The sequence below is a fragment of the Ictidomys tridecemlineatus genome, unplaced genomic scaffold (assembly GCF_052094955.1).
Source record: "Ictidomys tridecemlineatus isolate mIctTri1 unplaced genomic scaffold, mIctTri1.hap1 Scaffold_52, whole genome shotgun sequence".
Taxonomy (NCBI): domain Eukaryota; kingdom Metazoa; phylum Chordata; class Mammalia; order Rodentia; family Sciuridae; genus Ictidomys; species Ictidomys tridecemlineatus.
The window spans coordinates 2,312,358-2,334,995 of record NW_027523416.1 but is presented as its reverse complement, the minus strand read 5'-3'; the positions used below and the strand labels follow the sequence as shown (position 1 = coordinate 2,334,995).

The window sequence follows — 22,638 nt, the reverse complement described above, 5'->3', positions numbered from 1 at the left end:
CACAGAGCTGATTTGAGGATTACAGAGGATCCCACATGCAAAGCCCTGACAAAGGAGCCAGGCCCCCCCAGAGTGGAGGCTCAGGGGAGAGTGGTTTCCTGCCCCACCTTCTGGGCTGGCGCTCTGCCCCTTCCTGGCTCTGGCACTGCCCACTGATTTCAAAAGTGGCTGCTGCAGCTGTTGTTTCTGAAAATACATTCCCTGGCTGCTTTCTGTCTTTTCATCCAAGTCTTTCCCAAATCCTTCAACAGTCTCAAATTGGAGGTTTCAAAACACACACACACAAAAAAAAAAAAAAAAAAAAAACCCTCAAACTCTGACCTCTGTGTCCCACCAAGTTGGCAAATGTCCCAGAGGATCTTGACCACTAGTCACTGAGTTAGACATTCGGTTCCCTCAGTCAAATTCACTCATATCTGACAAGATCAATAAGGGAAACGGGCAGCAATGATCAAAAGGGCCCACACTGGCTCTGGAGGCAGCTCTCGCAGCAGGATCTCACACCAAACAAAAGTGCATGCAGGGGGTGTTCCATAAAAGTTCCTCTACTCACAGGCAGCCCTCATGCCCAGAGACACTGATAAAAAGAATGGTTCCCATGACAATGGGCTGCAAATGTTCTATATAAATGAATCTGTGCGCTCCTGTGTGTGTACATAATCACACAGAGAGGCACGGAAATAAACTCTTGGCATGATTTTTTCCTATTCCAAACACAAAATAACTCGCAAGGATTGATGGCTGGAAGGAAGCACAAAGCTTTTTGAACCAGCATTTTTCCAATGGACTGGCTCCCATTGATGCCCAACCATTTTAATGTGGGTCTGTTTTGGTTCCTGCACCCAGAATATAGTAGATTGTCAATAAATATTTGTTGAAGGAATGAATAAATGATGGATAAATGGAAGAAAAGAAAAGGAAGGAGTGAGTGAGGGAGAAGAAAAGCCTGGAATATCAGGGCTGGAAAGGCTCCTACTGAGTATCCAATCCCATCTTACTCCCTGTGTCTCTGTTGGAGAAACTGAGGCTCAGAAAAGAAAGATTCTTCCTCTCTTCTGCCCCAACAGAATTATTGGCAGAGGATAGTAGCATAGACCCAGGCCTAGAAATTCATGAAATACTTAATAAATATGAGTTAAATTTCTATAATAATACACATGTATTGAACAATTATTATCTGTCAGCCCTGCATTAACTACATGCAGACAGCATCTCATTTAAAATTTGCACCCACGCAAGGGATAGGTTAAAATTCCCATTGAAGCCAGGAGTGGTGGTGCATGCCTATAATCCCAGCAGCTCAGGAGGCTGAGGCAAAGGGATCAGGAGTTCAAAGCCAGTCTTAGCAACTTAGCAAGGCCCTAAGCAACTTAGCAGACTCTTTCTCTAAATAAAATACAAAAAGGCTGGGGATGTGGCTCAATAGTAAAAGTGCTCTTGGGTCCAATCCCTGGCACACACACACACACACAAAAAAAATGCATTTAACATAGATGCAAACTGTTTATCCGAGAGGTGACACCGCTTGACCCAAATTATAGAGTCAGTATGCAGTCGAAGGGGGAAATTAAACTCAGGACCTCTCTCTAAATCCACTGCCAAGGATAATTAGCTGCCTTCTTGCAGATGTTGAGGGCTCCAGGGGTAAAATAATTCGCCTAAGACAGGAAGCTGTGGAGGAAGGACTTGAACTCACATTTTCGGACACACAGTTCAGGATTCCTTCCAGTTTCCTTCCTGCTTTCGAGAGTCAGCCATCTGACTGGGCAAAGGAAGGGGACCCCCTCCTGGCTGTCTTTGCCTCCCAGGACTCAGTTCCCCCAAGGATTCTGCTGATTCTAAGCGTCTCTTTGGGTTCTTGTGCCACCTGGTGGTAATATCTTAAACTGCATCAGACCTCACTAATGAACAAGCCCAAGCCCTCTTTGGAACCAGGTGTTTGCTCTAGTTCTCTGGAAGGAAATAGAACTGGTGCTTAGGTCCAAGTGTAGGCTCCTTGCTGTCCTGGATGGACGTGCCACACTCTCCTTTTTTCTCAGCTTCCTGACTGGCCTCCCTGACTCCATTCCAGCCTCCTCCAGTCTGTTCTCTGCATAACCAGCCAGATAACCCAAAATGAACCACGCTATTCACTCCACTCCCTGCTTATACTCCCCATAGTGGATTTTTTTTTTTGGTGATGGTGGTGCTGGGGATTGAACTCACGGCCTAGTGCATGCAAGGCAAGTGCTTTACCAACCAGCTATATCCTCAGCCCCTACACTCTCTCTAGAGTCCATTTTCTTAGGATGAAGTCCATCCTCCTTATGGCCTGCAGGACACAGTCAATGGTCGTCCCCACCTCTCTCTCTCCCTGCCTCCACCCTGTCTCTCTCTGATCTTCAGCCTCCTCATCTTCTTCCAATTGCTTGTGTCTGTCCGAGCCACTTCCTAAGTCAGCCTTTACACACACAGCCCCACACCTAGCCAATTCCCTACCCTGTACCTGGAAAATTGCTAAGTTCCTGTTTGTGAAGCTGAAATACGACTGCCTCAGAGATGCATTGTTTTGAACCTCGGCCTGACCTTTGCTAGGCAAGTACTCTACCCTGAGCTGCACCCCCAGCCCAAGAACACACTTTTATATTCCCCTGCAATGCCACTCCCAGAGTGCTCTTTGGACTTGCAGTTACTTATGCAATGACTGCCTTTATTGTAGTTAACAAGAACCCCATCTCACTCAATCTCACTCAATGGGGCACTCCTAGTACCAGGCACAATTCCTAGACATGTAGCTTCTCAATATTTGTTAAATGAATGAATGGATTAAAATGAAGCAAAGGAAAAACCTGATACTTAGTAAGCTCGATATGCCACAAAGTACTCTAAATTATGTGTGTGTGTGTGAGTCTGTGTGTGTGCACGCGCGCGTGCGCACAACTGGGGAATGAACCCAGGGGTGCTCTACCACTGGCCTGCATCACCAGAACACCCCTCTTTTTTTGAGTCAGGGTCTCTATAAGTTGCCCAGGCTGGCTTTGAACAAGTGATCCTTCTGCCTCAGCCTCCTGAGTTACTGGGATTACAGGCACAAGCCACTGTGCCAAAAGAAAAGCCCTTATAACCATTACCTCACATGAGCTATGACATGGCCATTATTAGCTTCATCTTACAGGTGCAGAAACAGTCTGAAAATTTAAACTGGTGGGGCATAATGACACATTCCTGTAGTTCTAGCCAATCAGAGGATTGAGGCAGGAGGATCATTTGAGCCTGACCAGGCACTGTGGCGAACACCTGTGTTCACAGCAATTTGGGAAGTTGAGGCAGGAGGATTGCAAGTTCAAAGCCAGCCTTGGCAATTTATTGAGGCCTTAAGCAATTTAGCGAGACCCTGTCTCAACATGAAACATAAAAAAGGTTGGGGATATGACTCAGTGGTTAAACGCCCCTTGGTTCAATCCAAACCCTGGTACAAAAACAAACCAACCAACAACAACAACAAAAATCGTAATGCATCCATTGCTGGGCATGGTGGATCATGCATGTAATCCCAGTGTCATGAGAGGCTGAGGTAGGAGGATCAAAAGTTCAAAGCCAGCCTCAGCAATTTAACAGGTCCCTAAGCCACTTAGCAAGACCCTGTCTCAAAATAAAAAATGAAAAAAGGGCTGGGGATGTTGCTCAGTGGTTAAGTGTTCCTGGGTTCAATTCCTAGTACTTAACAAAACAAATAAATAAATAAAACAAAAACCTTACTATAAGGCTATTAAAAAAAAGAATGCATACAAAAACTATTGACATCTGAATAATGTCTGTATTCTGCTTAACAGTATTATACTGGTACAGTTTTTTGAGGTGATTATATCCGGTTTTGACATTGGCTATATTTATGCAGGATAGGTAAAGGGTACATAGGAATCTTTATGCAAGTTTCTGCAACTTCCTGTGAGTCTATAATTATTTTATTTTTTTTAAATTTGTTTATTGGTGCGTTATAATCATACATAATAGTGGGATTCACTGTTACATGTTCATACATGCACACTATAATTATTTTAAAATAAGGATTCTTTAAAATGAAAGCACAATTTTTCTGTATCCTGATTGTGGTTACATGATTCTATACATGTCTCAAATCTCATTAAACTGTACATACAAAAAGTCAATATTATCATACATAAATTTCTAAAAATGTGGTCAAACAAAGACTTCTTCAGATTAACAAAAGCTGAGAGAATTCATTACTACCAGACCTGTACTCTATGAAATCTTCTTTTAAAAAAGTTTTTAATTGTAGATGGACACAATACCTTTGTTTTATTTATTTTTATGTGGTGCTGAGGATTGAACCCAGTGCCTTACTCAAGCCACTAGGACACCTCTACCTTAAAAATTCATAAACCAAAAGCACACTGCATTTCCAGAGGGATTTCAGAGGTCACTGTCACCATCAGGACTTGAAAGATGCAGGAGTGGTGATTCCCACCACATCCCATCCCCCCCATCTGTTTGGTCTGTGCAGAAGGCTCAGGGGGATGAGTGTGGGTTATTATAAGTTCAGTGACTCTATTGCAGCCACCATCTAGATACGGTGTCATGATCTGGTCCCACGGTCCCAAACCATCATGTGACACACTCACACCCATCGTAAGCCACCATGTGACATGCTCACCTCCATCCCACACCATCAAATGACACACTCCAATCCCCAATTCTGGCACGCAGCTACTGATCTGCAACTTGCCTTCCTTCCCCTTCCCTGTCCATCATGGCCATCACAAGGGACTTTCTTAGATCTGGAAAGGACAGCAAGACACCTTCATTGTCCTGCCTTAGGAGTGTATCAATTCTCTAGATCAACGTCCCAACTTAGTTCACAGAGATCTCGATGACCTTCCTCTTCCATGAGGTACCACCTGGCCCATTACATGGACGTCATCACGCTGAAGTGGTGACTGTCCTACACTCGGTGATCCATGTGCATGTGAAAGGTAGGGGGAGGAAGTCCAGCTGGAATTCAGAGCCTTCTACCTCAGCAAAATATCTAGGGGTCCAGCAGTGTGGGTATGCTGAGATACCCTTCTACAGTTGCTCCATCTGGTACCCCTATGTCCAAGAAAGCAGCATGGTGCCATTGGGCACCTCTGCACTTGAAAGATATTGTATTCTTCATTTGGATGTGTTGCTCTGACCCATTTACTGGGTGATCAAAAAAAAACTGCTCTATCTATCTATCTATCTATCTATCTATAATATATAGATATAGATATAGATCTATATCTATATCTATCTATATCTATCTATCTATCTATCTATCTATCTATCTATATATATATATATTTCAGTACCAGGGATTGAAACTAGGGGTGATCTACCACTGAGCCACATCTCCAGCCCTTTTTTATTTATTTTGAGGCAGAGTCTTGCTAAATTACTAAAACTGGCCATGAACTTGTGATGCTTCTGCCTCAGCCTCTTCAGGCGTGTACCATCAGGCCTTGTTGAAAAACTGCTAGCTTTTTTTTTTTTAGTACTGAGGATTAAACTCAGGGGCACTCAACTGCCGGGCCCCATCCCCAGCCCTATTTTGTATTTTATTTAGAGACAGGGTCTCACTGAGTGGCTTAGTGCCTTGCTTTTGCTGAGATTGGCTTTGAACTCACGATCCTCCTGCCTCAGCCTCCCATGATTCTGGGATTACTGGCATGTACCCCTGTGCCTGCCAAACTTATATGTCACTTTTTCTATATAGCAGGAAGAGAATGTAGAATGTTGGCAATTTTGAGGTCATATAAATGATTATTTGGGTAATGAATAGATCCAGAATTGTGTGTGTGTGTGTGTGTGTGTGTACATGTGCTGGGGATGGAACCCAGTAGGTCTGACCACTGGGCTGCATCCTCTTTACAATCTGAATGAGCCCCAGGGACAAACGCTATCTTGTTAGGGACATCTGTACAGGGGCAGCGACCTCCAGCCTTCTTTCCTGAGATAGATAAGGGGATTTCAAGGTGGGTGTGGAGGAGGCCCCAATCCCATTTGCAGCCTCCTCTTCGCATAGATCAGGGAACTCCGGGGGCTCCCGGTGCTTGGGTGGGCAGAAGCCACCAGCTTTCTCCTAGGTAATGAGCCCGACACACCCCAAACCCCACTGTTTTGGAGGCACCTTCTCTGAGCCCAGCAAGCCCCAGAGGTAAGCCCTCCTGCAGGACTGCTTCTGTGACTCTTGCAGAAAGCCACGCCTCATCCTGGGGTGGACGTCACATCTGGGATGTGACCATGCCTGGGCCACCCTGGCCATCAGCTGCCCTGGGTGACAGGTGTGTGCTGTTGGTGGCTTCTTTTCCTTCTGTTCAGAGGCTGACCACAGCTGATATGACATCTGACACTAGAGCCCTGCGTCTTGCTGAGGTGGACATTAGGGTTTTGATTGATGTTGCCTAATGCAGACTGGAGAGTGGCCAGGGGGCTCTGCACTCTCCAGGTGCTTTGAGCAGAGGAACACCCCAAAGAGGAAACCCATGACCTCCACAAGAGGCTTTGCAGAGATCCAGGAAACCCAAGGGTCTTCCTCTTCACTCAACCCTTTCAAGTCTCCCTCTGCAAGCTTTGGTTTTGACCGACCGCTAGACTCCTGCATCCAGCCACCACTCATCCATCCACTCTCAAACATGTAGACTGCCTCAAATAGTCATTTGCCTACACTCATAAAAATCAGTTCGTCTCCTTGTGTTTTAGAATTAAAATGTGGCCACTCCCTGGATCCTGAATTTGAACTTAATATAAACTACAATTTGGGACCACATGTTCCTCCAGCAGGACACTCAAGAGAATGTGGCATTCTGATTTTGAGGATGCCGATCACTTGGTTCACAATTTACATTTGTTGGAAAAAATCTGCAAGTTTGTGCATTCCCATTACCACTTAATATGAGTGTTAAGTTCAGGTTTACTCCATTCTGTGTACCCTATTCACCCAAAGGGGAAAACCTCTCCCGTAATGGCGACAATTTATTTTGAAGGTTACAGGGACTGTGATTTACCACTTCAACTGCATTTTTTTCTGAAGCTTCCCTCTCCAACAAATCCATTCCAGTCAGAACAGCCATTAGCAGTTATGCAGTAAATGAGGGCAGAGGCAAGACCTGAACCCAGGACTTCTGAACCCAGGACTTCCATCTCCAGAGCCCATGTGCTGATTCCCTAGAACATTTCAATTCTTTTTTCTTTTTGGAGACGTATTGAGGACTAAATCCTGGGGTGCTTTACCATTAAGCCACATCCCCAATCCTTTTTACTTTTATATTTTTGAGACAGGGACTCACCAAGTTGCTGAGGCTAGCCTCGAACTTGAGATCCTCCTGCCTCAGCCTCCTGAGTGGCTGGGATTACAGGCGTGTGCCACATCAGACTAGAGCACTTCTAATAGTGAGAAGATGTGCTTTCTGCCGTGGATAGGCCCATCTGTGTCCCATCTCACTCCTGATTAGTCAATGACATAACCTTCTGCTGGACAGCTATGTATAACCAAGGACGGATTGGCGCTGCCGTCCCGGCTCCCACTGCCTCACACCAGCCCTGCGATCCTTCATTTTTCACAGAACCAGCAGCCAAGCCCAGGCCCGGCCCAGCCCCAGGCACTGCCCAGTGTGTCCGGTCCCAAGCAGGTCCCAACAGAACGAACGGGCAGATATTCACTACTGGAAAACAGGAAAAACAGCAGACAGATGTAGCTCCACTAGCAAGACCCTGGGGTCATTCCAGCCCCCCCCCCCAGTTTAAAAATAAATAAAAGCAGAAGAGAGCAAATACCAAGGAGCTTGCATTGTTCAGCCTGGAAATGGAAACTAGGACCAGGGTGTGGCCTAGGGGCAGAGTTTCCACCCAGCAGGCGTGAGGCCTTGGATCTGAGCCCCAGCCCTTCAAACGGAAACCAACATTGACACAGACAAATTAGAATAGAACCAGCAAATAGCAGAGGAGGGCTCTGGGCTGCAGGTGTAGCTCAGGTCCAGACCTGCCTAGCATGCAGGAGGGCGGGATCCATCTCCAGCACCTCCCCCTGCTGGCCCACAAGGTGGTGCAGGTCGAGTCTGAGTATTTCAAACCATTGGAAGTGAGTGGGGGAGGGAGGGACTGGCCTCCAATGATCAGCAATGAGCTTGCATTCTGTAAGAGCACCCTTAGCCTTGGGTGGCAAGGCAGCAGGGTCCCTGGGCCCAGAGTTAGAAGTCCTCCTGGACTGGGGGCAGAGTCCTGGACTCTGCACTCGGGTCACCCAGATTGCTTTGAACCCTGGGCTTCTTCAGAGAAATTGACTACAGATGTGTCCTGGGGTGTTCCCAGCCTTGGAGAGGATGGAGAGTCAGGCTCCTGATGACCCAGTGACCCAGTGAGCTCCTAGCACGTGCCAAGTACTTTCCATACAGTTTTCAAATCTCCATGCCAGACTGGACCGACTGGTCATTCTTAGCTCAGAGACACTGGTGTTCACAAGAGAAGCCATGTGCCCAGTGAGACCCAGACTAAGAGCTCTGGGTGGGACGGGCAGGAAGATTTTCAGCAGTCCCCTAGTATCCACAGGATATTAATTTTTTTTTCTTTTTTGGTACTGGGGATTGAACCCAGGGAGTCTCTACCACTGAGCCACACCCCTAGCCCTTTTGCTTTTATTGGGAGACTGGGTCTGACTAATTGCTGAGGCTGTCCTTGAACTTGAGATACTCCTGTGTCGGCCTCCTGGGTCACTGGGATTACAGGCGTGTGCCACCACACTCATCCCTCCTTTTATCTTTTAATTTTGAGCCTGATATAAGAGGTTGAGCCTGGTATAAGGGACTGAGCCGGGCACTTTACCACTGAGCTACAGCCCTGCTCCGAGGAATAGAATACGCAGGAGGATGTCAACCTGGGCCATGGTGAGGAGCCTAACACACCTGGCAGGCTGGGCTTCCTGCCCCTTGAGAGCCACTGTCATGTAGGAAGCTCAGCCCTCCTGAGATCACCAGGCTGAGAAGGAGGCCCTGGTGGGCATCAGGCCACATACAGAAGAGGACCAGAGGGCGCTGAGGTACATACCAGCCACTCAGGAGGCTGAGGCAGGAGGAACACAGGTTGGAGGTCAGCCTTAGCAACTTAGCAAAACCCTGTCTCAAAAAATAAATAAATAAAAAAGGACTGGGGATGCAGCTCAGTCATAAAGCACCCCTGGGTTCACCTCATACCAAAAAGAGACCTCCTGAGGGGAGGTCCTACTCGTGGGAGCAGAGACGTTGTTCCTGATGTGCCTCTCAAATTCCCGAGCCAGGAACACTGAGCAACGGTTCCAGATCTACACGGCCCAGCTCAGGTGTGTCCTACGGCCCTGGACACCTGGAACATCCCAAGTCCTAATCTAAGCCAAAGTCCCATCTTGGCCTCAAAGAACTGGTGGGGCTGGGGCGGTGTCTAGGAGGTACAGATGAAGAGTGCTCACCCAGCCCTGCGAGGCCCTGGGCTTTGGTCCCAGTTCTACAAAAATCCATTAAACAAAACCAGGCGCCAGGTGGATCTTAACAACTGGATCCCACACTTCCTGCTGAGAAGCCTCCAATCCCTCTATGTGTTTCTGTTACTCTTGGAACAAATCCGAGCCCTTTCCCATGGCCTCTGAGGCTTTGCAGAGAGACCTGTCACCTCTCAATGCACCACCCAGGGACAAAAGTAGCTCCAGAATATGCCAGGCCTTTCTTGCCCGGGGCTCCTCTCCTTCCCGCAGCCTTGCCTGGAGAGGGTGGGTCACTTACCAGGTTGAGATGACTTCCTAGGTCCACTAGGGCCTCCTGCCTGACCCTAGGCTTTTCTTTTTTCTGTCCTAGTTCCTGAGCCGGTTTTAACCACCTCTGGCCCCAGCTCTGGGAACACGGCAGGTGCCGAAATCCAGGTGCCTGGGCCTCAGCAGATGCTCACTGAGCGAATGCAGCTGCGCTGATAGGGACTCTCAGTGTGCTCCTGACAGGCAGGGCCTGGTGTGGGTGGAGAGGAGACAAGGTAAAGGTTATTTCCAGGGGATCTGCTCAGCAAACTTGCTTAAGAAGATTGTTAACAAATATGAGCTGGGGCCTGAAGCCAGAGAGCAGCTTTGACCACCAGCCCTCGGAAGGCCGATTTTTCATGTCTGAAGCCGCAGAGGGTGAAAGGAGATTTGGGATCAAGAAATGGGGGTCAAAGCATGGATCCCTATCATCATGGCTGCCATCACCTAGAGTCTTTCAGTGTCAGGGTTCTTCCTACAGGGGCATTTCCCAGGCAACGCTGAGCCCCAGACAGCACCAGGGCCCTTTATCCTAAAAAAAGCATCGTCTAAGGAACAGTGACATTTTAAAGAATGTTAGATAACAGTCAGGCATGGTGGTACATGCCTGTAATCCTAGAAACTAGGGAGGGTGAAGCAGGAGGATTGCAGGTTGGAGGCCGGCCTCAACACTTGAATTTAGCAAGACCACAGCAATGTGTTAAGACCTTGTTTAAAAATAAAAAATAAAAAGGACTGGGGATAAAGCTCAGTGGTAAAGGGCCTCTGAGTTAAATCCTCCATACAAATAAAAGTGGGTCAGATAACAGTTTTAAGTGGTGGCTCTTTTGGACTAATTTATGCTCTAGGCCCTAACACACTAGACTGAAAATCAAAATGTAGTAACCCATACTATACTCAAACAAAAATTAAGCTGATATAGTATCTTTGTAGGAATCAGGATAGAAAGAAGACAAAACTTGAATTCCCAAAGAGTCCATTTCAATGGCATGACAAGTTTTTTTTTTTTTTTTTTTAAGATGGACACAACACAATGCCTTTATTTATTTATTTATTTATTTATTTTATGTGGTGCTGAGAATCGAACCCGGGTCCTGCCGGGTGCAAAACGGGCGCTCTGAGACACAATTCTAGCCCCACATGACAAGTTTTAATCCTTATCTTTTTTGTGCAATCAAAAATTTAATAAGAGGGATGTGGATGTTGTTTTGTGGAACAGTGCTTGCCTGGCATGCATGAAACCGTGGGTTCATTCCCTGCTTAAAAAAGAAAAATTACTAAAAAACATACTATTTTTTAAAAATGTGTACTGTAGATGGATCCCAGCAGTGCTTTACCACTGAGCCACATACCCAGCTCTTTTTATTTATAATTTATTTATTAAAATAAATGACACAGGCTTTGTGCCACCTGAGTCTTTTTTTTAATATTTATTTTTTAGTTTTTCGGTGGACACAACATCTTTGTTTGTATGTGGTGTTGAGGATCGAACCCGGGCCGCACCCATGCCAGGGGAGCGTGCTACCGCTTGAGCCACATCCCCAGCCCTCTTTTTATTTTTTATTTTGAGACAGGGTCTCACTAACTTGCCCAGGCTGGCCTTGAACCTGCTATCCTCCTGCCTCAGCCTCCCAAATTGCTGGGATAATAGGCTTGTGACACTGTGCCAGACCAGCAAACTACTCTTTTTACTATTTTTTACTATTTACTTATTTTAACTAGATTAACTTCTTGCTTCATGAAGCCCCATAGGATGGAAGAAAACTAAGTCCAGTATTTAAAATATGTTTCACTTGATTCCAGATGTAAAGATAATTTAAAATTAAAAAGAATTTCTGAAAAATCAGTCTGTTTAGAATCATAAAAAATTGAACACATGTATATGGAACACATTTAAATGAGCATGTAAATAATTAAATTATTATTAAGTTTAATTTTTTTTTCTTTTGGGTACTAGGGATTGAACTCAGGGGCACTCGACCACTGAGCCACATCCCCAGTCCTGTTTTGTATTTTATTAGAGACAGGGTCTTACTGAGTTGTTTAGTGCTAAATTGCTGAGGCTGGCTTTGAACTTGCGTTCTTCCAGAATGCTAGGCAAGCATTCTAGAACTGAGCCACACCCCGGGTCCACCTCCCTGTCTGTACCTGTGTTTTGGAGACTGTAATTGGCCCTCTCCCAGCCCATTTCTTGAGGAGTATTCCCATTTTAAGCTGCCCTCCTTTGTGAATGGTGGTCAGAGGATAGGGGAAAATTTTTTATTTCTCATTTATTTCTGGATTTCTCTTTTTCTTTCTTTATTGGTGATTCTGGGGGTTGAATCCAGCACCTTCAGCATGCTAGGCAGGCGCTCTACCGCTGAGCTGCATCCCGTGCCCCATGGTACCTTGGTTTATAAAAGAACGAAATTTTGGTATTGCCAAATGTGTTTATCTTCTTTATGTTTTTCTTTTTGTGGTTTTTAAAAGGTGGCTTTGCTGGTATGAGGTTGTGACTCAGTGGTACAGCGCTTGCCTAGCTCATGTGAGGCTCTGGGTTCCATCCTCAGCACCACATGAAAGAAATAAAGGGGAACTGGGGTTGTGGCTCAGGGGTGGAGCACTCGCCTAGCATGTGCAAGGCCCGGGTTCAATTCTCAGCACCATATAAAAATAAAAAAATTAAAAATAAAGGTATTTTATTTAAAAAAAGAAAAAGAAATACAGGTATTGTGTGTCCAATTACAGTAACAATAAATGCTAAAAATAGGTGGCTTTGCTAATCCAAAGTTATAAACAGATTGTTATATTTTATCTAATACATTTATAATTTTAGTCTGTTTAGGTTTCTAATGCATAGAGAACTTCCTGATGTACACAGTAGGAAGGAATTCCATCTAAATTCAGTTTTTCTCAAATGGATCTCCCAACACCATTTATTAAATGGTTCATTTCTCCACTCACGAAGTGCTTCCTCTATCTTACACTAATTCCTATATATGTGCAGGGTTGTCTCTGGCTTCTGGTCTATTCCAGTTTGGTACCTGTTCCTAACCTACAGCAGCTCTCATTTACCATTGCTTTATAAATATTTGCATATGGAATATAGCTCCTTCGTTGTTTCAATTTTTTTTTCAGAATTGTCTTGATTGTGCTTTTTCCCTTTCATGTGAAGCAGCTCGTCAAATTCTATGCAAAATTATCTTGGGGTTTTGGCTGAGAGTACGCTGAAATCACACATTAATTTTGGGAGAGCTGGCATTGAATATTACATTGGAATTTTCCGCCCACCGGCAGGGTGCTCAAGGGCATTCTCTGATGGTCTTTGGTAGTTTCTCAGTTTTCTCTTCTGAGGTTTTCCAAGTTCTGGTTGGGCTCTTCAGTGGACCAAACTCTTTTGAAGTTTAAAGTCTGTCCTAACCCCCTGCTCCCGCACCCTTTCAGAGGCCTCTGCAGGCCCTTCTGCTTACACGATTGTTACAGATTGCTTACTTTTTCCAGCTGTTCCCAAGTTACATCCTGTGTGTTTCCACATGTGTCAGGAGAAGTCTGAAGGGCCAGGCTGGGGTTTCAAGTCCTGCTTGGAGGGGAGAACAAGGTTGGGCGAGGATCTAGGAAGATGAGAATGGCAAGGGGCGCTGGGACCCCAGCCTGGGGAGGAAGGAGCCTGTCCTTAGTCCCTGGGAGGTGGCCTGTCTGGAGGGAGGGCATCTGCAGGCCCAGGGCTGGGGGAAGGGTGGCTAAAAGCTCCCTTCTTGGGAAAAGGATGGGCAGCAGCCAGCTCCTCCATCCTGTGCCTTCATGTGTGTGTGTGTGTGTGTGTGTGTGTGTGTGTGTGTGTGTGTGTACGCGCATGCGTGTTCTGCACACGTGGAATCCCTGGGGCATTTTGTTTCTAGCGGCTTCTCACGTTTTCCAAGCAAGCAGCCTGGGTTCGGAACCCAACTCAGCCACTTCCTGCCCTGCAACTCAGTGTCCCTGAATGACACCTCCTCTGAGCATCAGGGCTGAGAAATTCTCTGTCCCACAGACTGTGAGCTCCAGGGGAGGCAGGTGAGAATTCTTGCACATGGATGCACTCCAATAGGCACATGACTCATGGCGGGTCTAAACAGAATTCATGCATCCATCCTGCTGGGGAGGGGTGTGCCCTCTGTGCAGAGAACATTCCAGCCTGAAGGACAAAAGGGACCCAGAGCCTCAGTGGGAAAGGGCTTGTTTGGGCTCCAGAAAGAAGCTGGAGGCCTGGGGTGTGGCTCAGTGGGGCGCTTGCAGCCTGAGGCCTGGTTAATCCTGGCACTGCCCCAGACAAAACAGGACACAACAGGGTCAAACACAAGAGGTGGGAGCCAGTGACAGAGAGGGACCTGCTCTTTTAACAGGCTGCTCTCCTGAGGACAAGAGGTGGAGGGGAGGGGGCTCTCCCAGCTGCCCCGGAGAGAGACACTGGGGCCTATGGGCCTCGCAGGCCCCTTCACACCTCATGGGGACAATCTGAGCTCAAAGCATATCACTCTCTCTGGCATCCTCACTGTCGCCCATACCTGACAGTTACAAAGACAGAAGAAGAGAGTACATTGTAGGTCTTATAGCCAGAGAAACAGAGAAATGACCTACTCCTTTTAAAGACAGGTAGAGTCAGGCTGGGCTTGGTGACCCACACCCGTAACCCCAGAGACTTGGGAGGCCAACACCTGAATTGTCGTGTAGGCCACCGTGTTTGTGGTACCTAGTTACAACAGTCCTAGTAAACTAATACCCTCTGGAAGCAGAGGAAAGCCTGTGTGAGCCCCCCCCCATGCAGACCTGAAGCTTCCTAGAGGAGGTGATGGTGAATGGGGCACTGAAGGATGGTAGGAGTTCACCAGGTGGGGAAGTCAGAACATTCCAGGCAGCAGGAAGAACACATGTAAAAGCCAGCAGAGGCTGTTTTTTGGACCTCTTTGAATTTCCTGCCTGCCCTGCCCAAGCATCTGAGATCCAGAAACTCTTTTGCTCTGAGATAATGGAAAGATGACGTTGACCAGGGAGCCCCTTGGGCCCAGGCCATGAGATGCATCATTCTCACGGGTAGGGGGTGCACACAAGCCTGCCCATGAAGCCTGGCTGGCTGTGGGGGTGCTGGCTAGGTGGGTGCAGGCAGGAGGAAGCTCCAGCTGTTCCTCAGGGTCCAAAGCCTCTTCCTAGTGAGGCTAGGGTGGGCCGCTCTGGGCTGGCTGGGGCTTTCTTGTGGTTCCAAAGGATGCACAGCACCCTGGAAGGACACTCAGACACAAGTGGCTCTTGATACAAGTACTTTATTTTAATTACAATAGTGACACACAAAACTACAGTAGCACGAAACATAATACAAAAAATAGATTCTCACCTCCAAACCCCACACCCAAGTGCCCACAGAGAAGCAAGCCCGAGGCTCCCCTGGTCTTGGGAGTGCAGCTGCCCATTTCCCCTTGGCCTTGACACTGTGGAGGGGCAATGGGAGTGGGGACGCTGCCTCTGCGTGGGCCTGGACTTCTCCCCCTGCCCCGCACATCCTGACGGGGAGTGCCATCTCCATTCCCTCTGGCTAGACTCCAGCCCAAGACACTTGTATCTGGCTGGTAGCACTGACAGTTTCCTGGACCACCCTTCCTTGGGGAAGGCAGGAGGGTGGGGCAGCGGAGGCACAGGGAGGCGCAGGGATGGAAAAGGCCCACCTCCCAGGTGGCTGGCTCTAGCTCCTTCCCTGGTTCCTTCTTCTCTTTCTCCCAAAGAGCTCCCAGGCCTTGAACTTGTTTGTGAGGAACAGGAGCCTCACCTGGAGTCCACTCACAAGCCTCCTGCTGACCTGAGCTGTCTGTGCCTCTTGGACAAGGCTTCCTCAGTAAGGGGCGCGCCAAGTCTCTCACAGGAGCTGCTGTGCGGCTGCAGTTGGGTCCACCTACCTGGTGGAGCCTGAGCATCCGCTGTTGGGAGGAGCTGTGGCCTCTAGGAAGGGGTGACCTTCTTGGTCTCTTGACTCCACGGGCCAGACTGCGCTGAGGAACCCTTCCCTTAGCCTCCTGTCTAAGGAGGGGAGCCTGTCCAGCTGCAGGGGCCGTCCTGATCTAAACCAGGGGGCCTTGATGGCTGGAGCGCAGGGTGAGGGCAGCAGCATCTACCTTCTACTACCCAGGGCCACAGTCCTGCAGGCCATAGCTCCTGGGGGCTGATGGGTGGCCCTGTGAGCATCAGGAGTGGGAGTATGGCCTTGGGTTCCAATCAGGACACTTGGGGGCTCCACTGAGGAGGCCAGGAGCCACTGGGGCAAGGGTCATCTCCTCAGCACGGCCCAGGCCGCAGCCTCAGATAAGGCACTAGAAAACTGGTCTGGAAGCTGACCAGGCTGGGGGCTGAGGACGGAGCTCAGGGGAGGATCTGGACCCTTCTGGAGACAAGAATGGCAGTCTCTTTCCCCCTTCCCTTGGGGGAGAGGGATCCTGCAAGGCAGAGCCCAGAATGGCTGGGGTGGGGGGTTGCTACAGAGAAGCAACAGGTCCCACGGGGTGACCCGAAGAGGAAGGGCCAAAAGAGAAGGTCTATGGGCAGCTGCGTGCATCTGGTGCTGGAGGGCCCTGTGCTCCAGATCCAGGGCGCTTGGGTGCCCTCAGACTATGCTGGGGACCCTGACCTGGCTTCATCTGCCATAGCCATCAGTCCCCTGCTGTGACTGTGGGGATGAGGTCTTCCTTACTGGGGTTTCCATGGTTGAACTCTGGGGGCAGGGGCAGCAAGCTGAGAGCAGCTGGCCATAAACTGGGCCTCTGCCTGGCTCCCACCTCGAAGTAGAGGTCTGGAACTGCCGTGTACTGAAGAAAGAAGCAGAGACACAGGATGGGAGCACGCCCAGAGGAAACTCAGAAACTCAGACCCCTCCAGGTGAAGGGATGGGTCGGCAGGCCCAGGGCCAGAGTGTGGGCTCGGAGCTGTAGGCTCCGCCCCTCTAGAGGCCTCTAACCTGCTGGGCCCAGCAACAACTGTCTCCTTCAGGCGCCTGACAGTGTCACAGTGCTGCAGGATGCCTCGGCAGTAGTTCCCATGGGCAAGAAGTATCTCCATCACTGTCCTGCAGGACTGTGATGATGGGTGTGTTCTCCGTGTGTTCTATACCCACCCTGGCCAATATGGTAGACTCTGGTGACAGGTGGCTACCGAGCATCTCAAATGTGATAGTGTAATTAAATTTTAATTAAGTTTTGATGAATTAAATAGCCCCCCCCATGGCTGGTAGCTAACAAATTGGACATCACAGATTTAATGAACCACGCTGGAATCTAGCTCTGAAATGTCAGGGGACAGGTGTTATCACACCCCTACCCCTGGGCAAGGCCTCTCAGCTCCTGACAGGTGCAAAGCCCTCCTCCAGGTCCACTCTGTACCCAAGGGCTTCGATAAAACACTGGGCCCTCAGGGGCAGGCCCCTTCCTGTGGGCCCTGCCTGAGCTATCTCAAGGAGACTCTGGGTCTCGCACCATGATGACCCTGGGGTGTCTGAAATTATTCTCAAGAAACATGGCTGTGGAATGAGTCTCCTATTCTCAGAAGTAATTTTAATAGTCTTAGGTTTTAAATAGAACCATGATGAAAGGTTATTATAATTTCAAAAATGCCTGAATTTCAGAAATTTCACTCATGAGAAGATAGGAAACTATCATTTGGGGCAAAATCACAACCCACTTAATGGGGTGATGTGCTGAAGGTTCTGGCAGCAGGGAGGCAGCAATCCCCCTCTGCCTCAGTGGAGTGTCACCGTGCATTTGGGATGGCTGCCTCCTCGTTCCCATCCCCATCTCAAGGTCAAAATTTGAGGTCCAAGTTTTCTCTGAGGAGGTCAGGGTACAACCCTGAAGACAGGTGGCCGCTCTGGAGCAGGAGCAGGGGTGTGAGGGGCTTCACATTTCTACCCACCTCGTGGTGTTTTAGGGCCACGATGCTGGCCAGCTGACCCCAGCCCTGTGGGCTCTGGGATCAGGGTCAGGTGGTGCTGCACCTTTTAGGATCTGCTTCCCCAAGACCTTTTTCTTTTTAAAATTTTTTAGTTGTAGATGGACATAATATCTTTCTATCTTTCTTTCTTTCTCTCTCTCTCTCTCTCTCTCACACACACACACACACACACATGCAGTAACAATCCCCAAATATAGCCATCTGTCTTTCCTTCACACATAAACACACAGGCATGCAGAATCCATCCCTTCCCCCTTTTCTCTCTCTCTCTCTCTCTCTCTCTCTGTCTCTCTTTCTTTCTTTAATGTGGTTCTGAGGATCGAACCCAGGCAAGCACTCTGCCACTGAGCCAACCTCAGCCCCCCTGCCCCCCCTTTTATGTAGTGCTTGGGTTGAACCAGTTGGAGTCATGATGCGAGGCCAGCGTTCTCCCACTGAGCTAATCCCCTGATGGCTTTCATGATGCCAGGTCAGCCTCCCTGCCTCCAGAAGCCCTGGGTGTCCCGCCCACTTTGGCCCCTCCCCAAGTGGGCACTTGGGATGGCAGGGCGTAAGCCACTCACGTCATTGAACACTTTGTCCAGTTCCTTGGGGTCCATAATGAAGTTGGGGTAGCCTATCATGTTGTAGATGGCGTTCACCTAGAAGGGAGGGACACAGAACTGAGCACCTGCGATGCTGGCCAGCTGGCCCCAGCTCTGTGGGCTCTGGGCTCAGGGTCAGGTCAAGGGGCGGGGGATCAGGCACCTCCCCACTTAGGACTTTCACATCTCTTTTTGGAAACATTCCCTCCTTGCCTATCTTTTTAAAAAATATATATATTTATTTTAAGGTGGACACAATATCTTTTTTTTTTTTTACTTTTATATGGTGCTGAGGATCGAACCCAGTGCCTCACACAGGCGAGGCGAGTGCTCTACCTCTGAGCCACCACCCCAGCCCCCAGTTAATCTTTTGGGTTTCTGATTAAATGTTGCTTCCCCAAGGGAAGCTGCTATGGTCCAAATGTGTCCCCAAAGTTCAAGGGTTGGAACCTTTGGCAGGTGATGAGTTTCCGGGGCTCCGTCCCCCACCGCTGGGAAACTGGGAGCTGTGGAGGGAGCGGGCACCACAGTGGCTTGGTCCACCTCTCTTGCGCGTGCTCTCCTGCCTGTCCACCTTCAGCCAAGAGATGTGTGACACTGGGCTTCAGGCTGTCCCCTCAGCCTGCTAGACTGGTCACAAGGCAGGACAGCATCCATGCGTGCCCAGGGGACAGGCTGGCCTCTCCTAGCCCTGCTCTCTCTCTGCTGCTCTCGCCCAGTGCAGGAAGCCTGGGTGCCCGAGCCCCTGGGCGGCCTTACCTTCTCCTTGGCTGACTTCTGGGTGTCCTCATCCATCCACTTCAGTGTGCTCAGGCTCTCCTCAAAGGCCTTCTTGATCTCCAGGATTATCTCGCTGGCCTGAGGAGACAGATGTTGCACCCTCAGCTCTGGGCACTGGCCCCCTGGATGCAACCAGTGCCCCAGGCAGGATGACACTGGACCCGAGGTCAAACTGAGGTGGGCTCAAGGCCTCGGGTTCTGCAGAGCAGGCTGAGAGGGTGGCCATGGCTGTGCTTCCAGACAATGTTCCTAACATGGATATCCCTTGAGACAAGACGGGCCTTCCGTGCACTGGTCTCTGTGTTCAAATGAGCTTGGATGTGCCTTGGGGAAGCAGAAAGGTCCGCAGCAGGACTTTTCGGAGCCTTTAGCATGGTGGAGTGCTCTTTTGGAGCCATCCAGAAGACATGGCCTCTCCCAGGCTGATGGGATCCTTTTTGATGGAATAGAGCTTTAACACCCAGAGAACTTGATCTGAGGAGCACTCAGAAAGGCCACACTCAGGCGCAAATGGCAGCTGTTGAGGGTGACGATGCACGGGCAGACCCAGGGGCCAAAGATAGAAGATGGAAGGATTCTGGGGAAGGGGAAGGCAAGAGCCGTGGGGCTGGGGCCAGACAGACCTGGATTCAGATTCTGCCTCAGCAGATGTGATAAATAATCGCTGCCATTGACTGTAGCTTATTTTGGGCCAGGTGTTCTTTACGTGTAGCATCTCATTTTGTTATGGCCAGGCTGTGTGGGCAATGACCACACAGACTCCATTTTGCCCTGAGACTCCACATCATGTAAGAAACACTTCTCCCGTGGAAAAGCTCCGCCTCTGCACCCATCAGCGAGCGGTTGCCTAGCATAGCACGTTAGGCGACACAGATGGCAATTCTTATATAACGTGAAAGTGTCCCCTCTTCAGTTCCCATTTTTCTTGGACAATCTACCCTGTCAGAGGTGGACTGTCTAGATGTTAGTAGCCATTCTTTAACTTGTCCTCGACTAGGGACATTTTGGCCCACCCTCTTTACTGCTTATGATTTTAGATCTTATGATGTTTGTTTATGGTTTTGGGTCATAGCAACAGCCACTTATGCGTTAATATGGTTTTGGACTACAAAAGGTGTGCTCGAACCCTGGGAGGGGGTGGAAGGGTGTGGACTAGCAGCCTGGCCCTTGGCCTGTCTCTTGCTTTAAGATCCACTTGGTGATTTATTGCAATCTCACCTTAACAATTTAACAACCCTCTGCAGATGGGACAGCCCTACTTTCATGTCCCAGGTGAAGGGAGAACACCGCTCAAGTCACCCAGCCAAGTGACAGAGCCAGAATCTGAGCTAGGGGCTGGCTGTCTCCCCAGCACTCAGCCATGATGATCCTCTACCTGCCCGAATAATTCTGTCACCCTCAGAGTAAGAAAAATGTCACTTCCAGGTCAACATTACCTGGTGGGGTCCTTCACAGCCCCAGGAGGTAGAGATGGCTGTGGTAGCCTGTGGGGTCACTGGGAAGATCAAATTAAATAACACAAACTGGCCTGGCGCTCAACCACGGAAGTCATTAGTAAGTCATTCCCTGCAGCCTGAGAAGACGGCCTCTGAGTTAAAGAAGGCCCCAGGATCCTGTGGCCTGGAGTAGGAAAGGCCCAGGGCAGAGCAGAGTGTGGGCTGTCAGGCTGGCGGCAGGGTGGGGGGTGGTCCAGCAGATGCGATGCCCACTCTGTCCACAGGGGAGGTACTTACTATGTTCTTGCTGTCCTCGGTGAAGGTCACTTTGACAAACATGGGGTCCAGGGCAAAGCCCAGGTTGTTTTCCGTGTCACTCATGCAAAACTTCCAGCGAGGAAGGCAGGTCTGAAAAACACGAGCGCAGAGGGTCACTGGGCCCAGTCCTCCTTCTCCCAAGGCCTGGCTGGGAGGTGGCGCCATAGGAGGCCTGTGCTTCCCCCCAGAACTCCAGGGAGACAAACCTCTTCTGGCCACAGAAGTTACTTTAGGCCACAGACACCCCTCATGGCCACCATCTACTGTCTCCTGAGTACCAGCCTTTGTGCTTGGCACTTCACGAAGGTCTGCCACTGAGCACCCCTAGTGGGCAGCGATGGGCCACTGGACAGACAAGAAGCAGAAATTCAGTAAGGGCAGTCACTGGTCCAGTAGGTGACAGTGGGTAGGGGTGCCACAGGGATGGGAACTCTGACATGCCTGGTCCTCCATCTGGGGCTCCCGCCAACTCCACCTGGTCCTGCCTCCTGGAGGACACAAGGAATCTTGGAGGCACAGAACCTCAGGAAGCTGCCTGTCCACCTGAGCAACGGCAACCTTCCCAGAAGGCCAGGGGCCCAGCCCCATTTACAGCCTCCTAGAGAGAGAAGGCCACAGTGACATCACAAAACTTCAATGTCGGCTTTTTTTTTTTAATGTGCTAAGGATGCCAGGCAAGTGCCTCACCACTGAACCGCATGCCCACCCCAACTCCAGCTCTTTCCTTATATTTTATTTTGAGATAGGGTCTCTCAATGCTCATTGCCCAGAATGGCCTTGAATTTGCAATCCTCCTGCCTCAGCCTCCCCAGCAGCTTGGATCACAGGTGTGTCACTGTGCCGGGCTTAAGTTGGTTCTTCCTCAGTCTCACCCACAAGCAGTGCTAGCCCACAGGACACCTCAGTATTAACCAGAAATGGTCCTTGAGCTGCAGCTCCCCAGAGCATGGGCTGATAAAGAGCACCGGGAGGGTTTCAGCCTCGCTGTCCCTCTGCCCGGCCATCCCTCCATGGACAGTGTGTATGACCAGGTGTGATGACCCTGCTTATGGAAACCAGTCCGGCTGCAGGGTCCTCTTAACCCTGAGGAACAGGCGTGACAACCAGCTCGGGGCAGCCTGCTTCACACCAGCCCTACTGTGAACAACCCAAATGCCCATCGGCAGACAGATGGATAAACAAAATGTGTTGTTTTTCTACAGCGACATACCACTTGGCAGCACGGAGGAACCAGCTACTCAGAGATGCCACAACATGACGAATTCCACAGACTCACTAAGCCAGGCGCGGCCAGGCAGACAGTGTAGGACTCGGCTGCCCATCTTCAGCACCTTGGGGAGACGCAGGAAGGGGCCCGAGGGCATGCCGGGTAACTGGGTCCACAGAAACCTTGTTTGTCCTGACCGGGCTGGTGGTCACACGCACGACTTCATTGTCACAAATCAACCAACTGTATCCTTCACCCACACTCTATGCACATGTTTGTGCATATTGTTTTTAAGTGCTGGGGGTTGAACCCAGGGCTTCACACATGCTAGGCGGGCTTGCTTTCTTTTTTTCTTAGTGGGGTGCTATGGATGGAACCCAGGGCCACCCTAACACCACACTAGTCTATGTCTCAAATTTTTATTTTGAGACAGGGTCTCCCTGGAATTACCAGAGTGTGCCACCATGGCCAGGAATACTGAATACTCTATTGTATGTAAATTATGACTTAAAACATTTTTTTTCTAGTCAAGAAGGAAGGGAAGGCCATTCGAGTCTAAGTGTAGCCCCTGGATTCTGCTTAGCTGTCCCAACC

General features: G+C 49.3%; 1 pseudogene across 1 annotated transcript in view; it reads right to left on the bottom strand.

Moving 5' to 3' along the window:
- Positions 1 to 15,035: 15,035 nt before the first annotated feature.
- Positions 15,036 to 22,638, bottom strand: part of LOC144373870 (endothelin-converting enzyme 1-like) — a 58,047-nt pseudogene continuing 50,444 nt past the window's right edge. Inside the window, exons 11-14 of the transcript XR_013433407.1 lie at positions 20,817 to 20,927; positions 19,063 to 19,161; positions 18,283 to 18,360; positions 15,036 to 16,581 (exon numbers count right to left, since the gene is read on the bottom strand). The product of XR_013433407.1 is annotated as an endothelin-converting enzyme 1-like (transcript). The remainder of the gene's footprint in view (positions 16,582 to 18,282; positions 18,361 to 19,062; positions 19,162 to 20,816; positions 20,928 to 22,638) is intronic.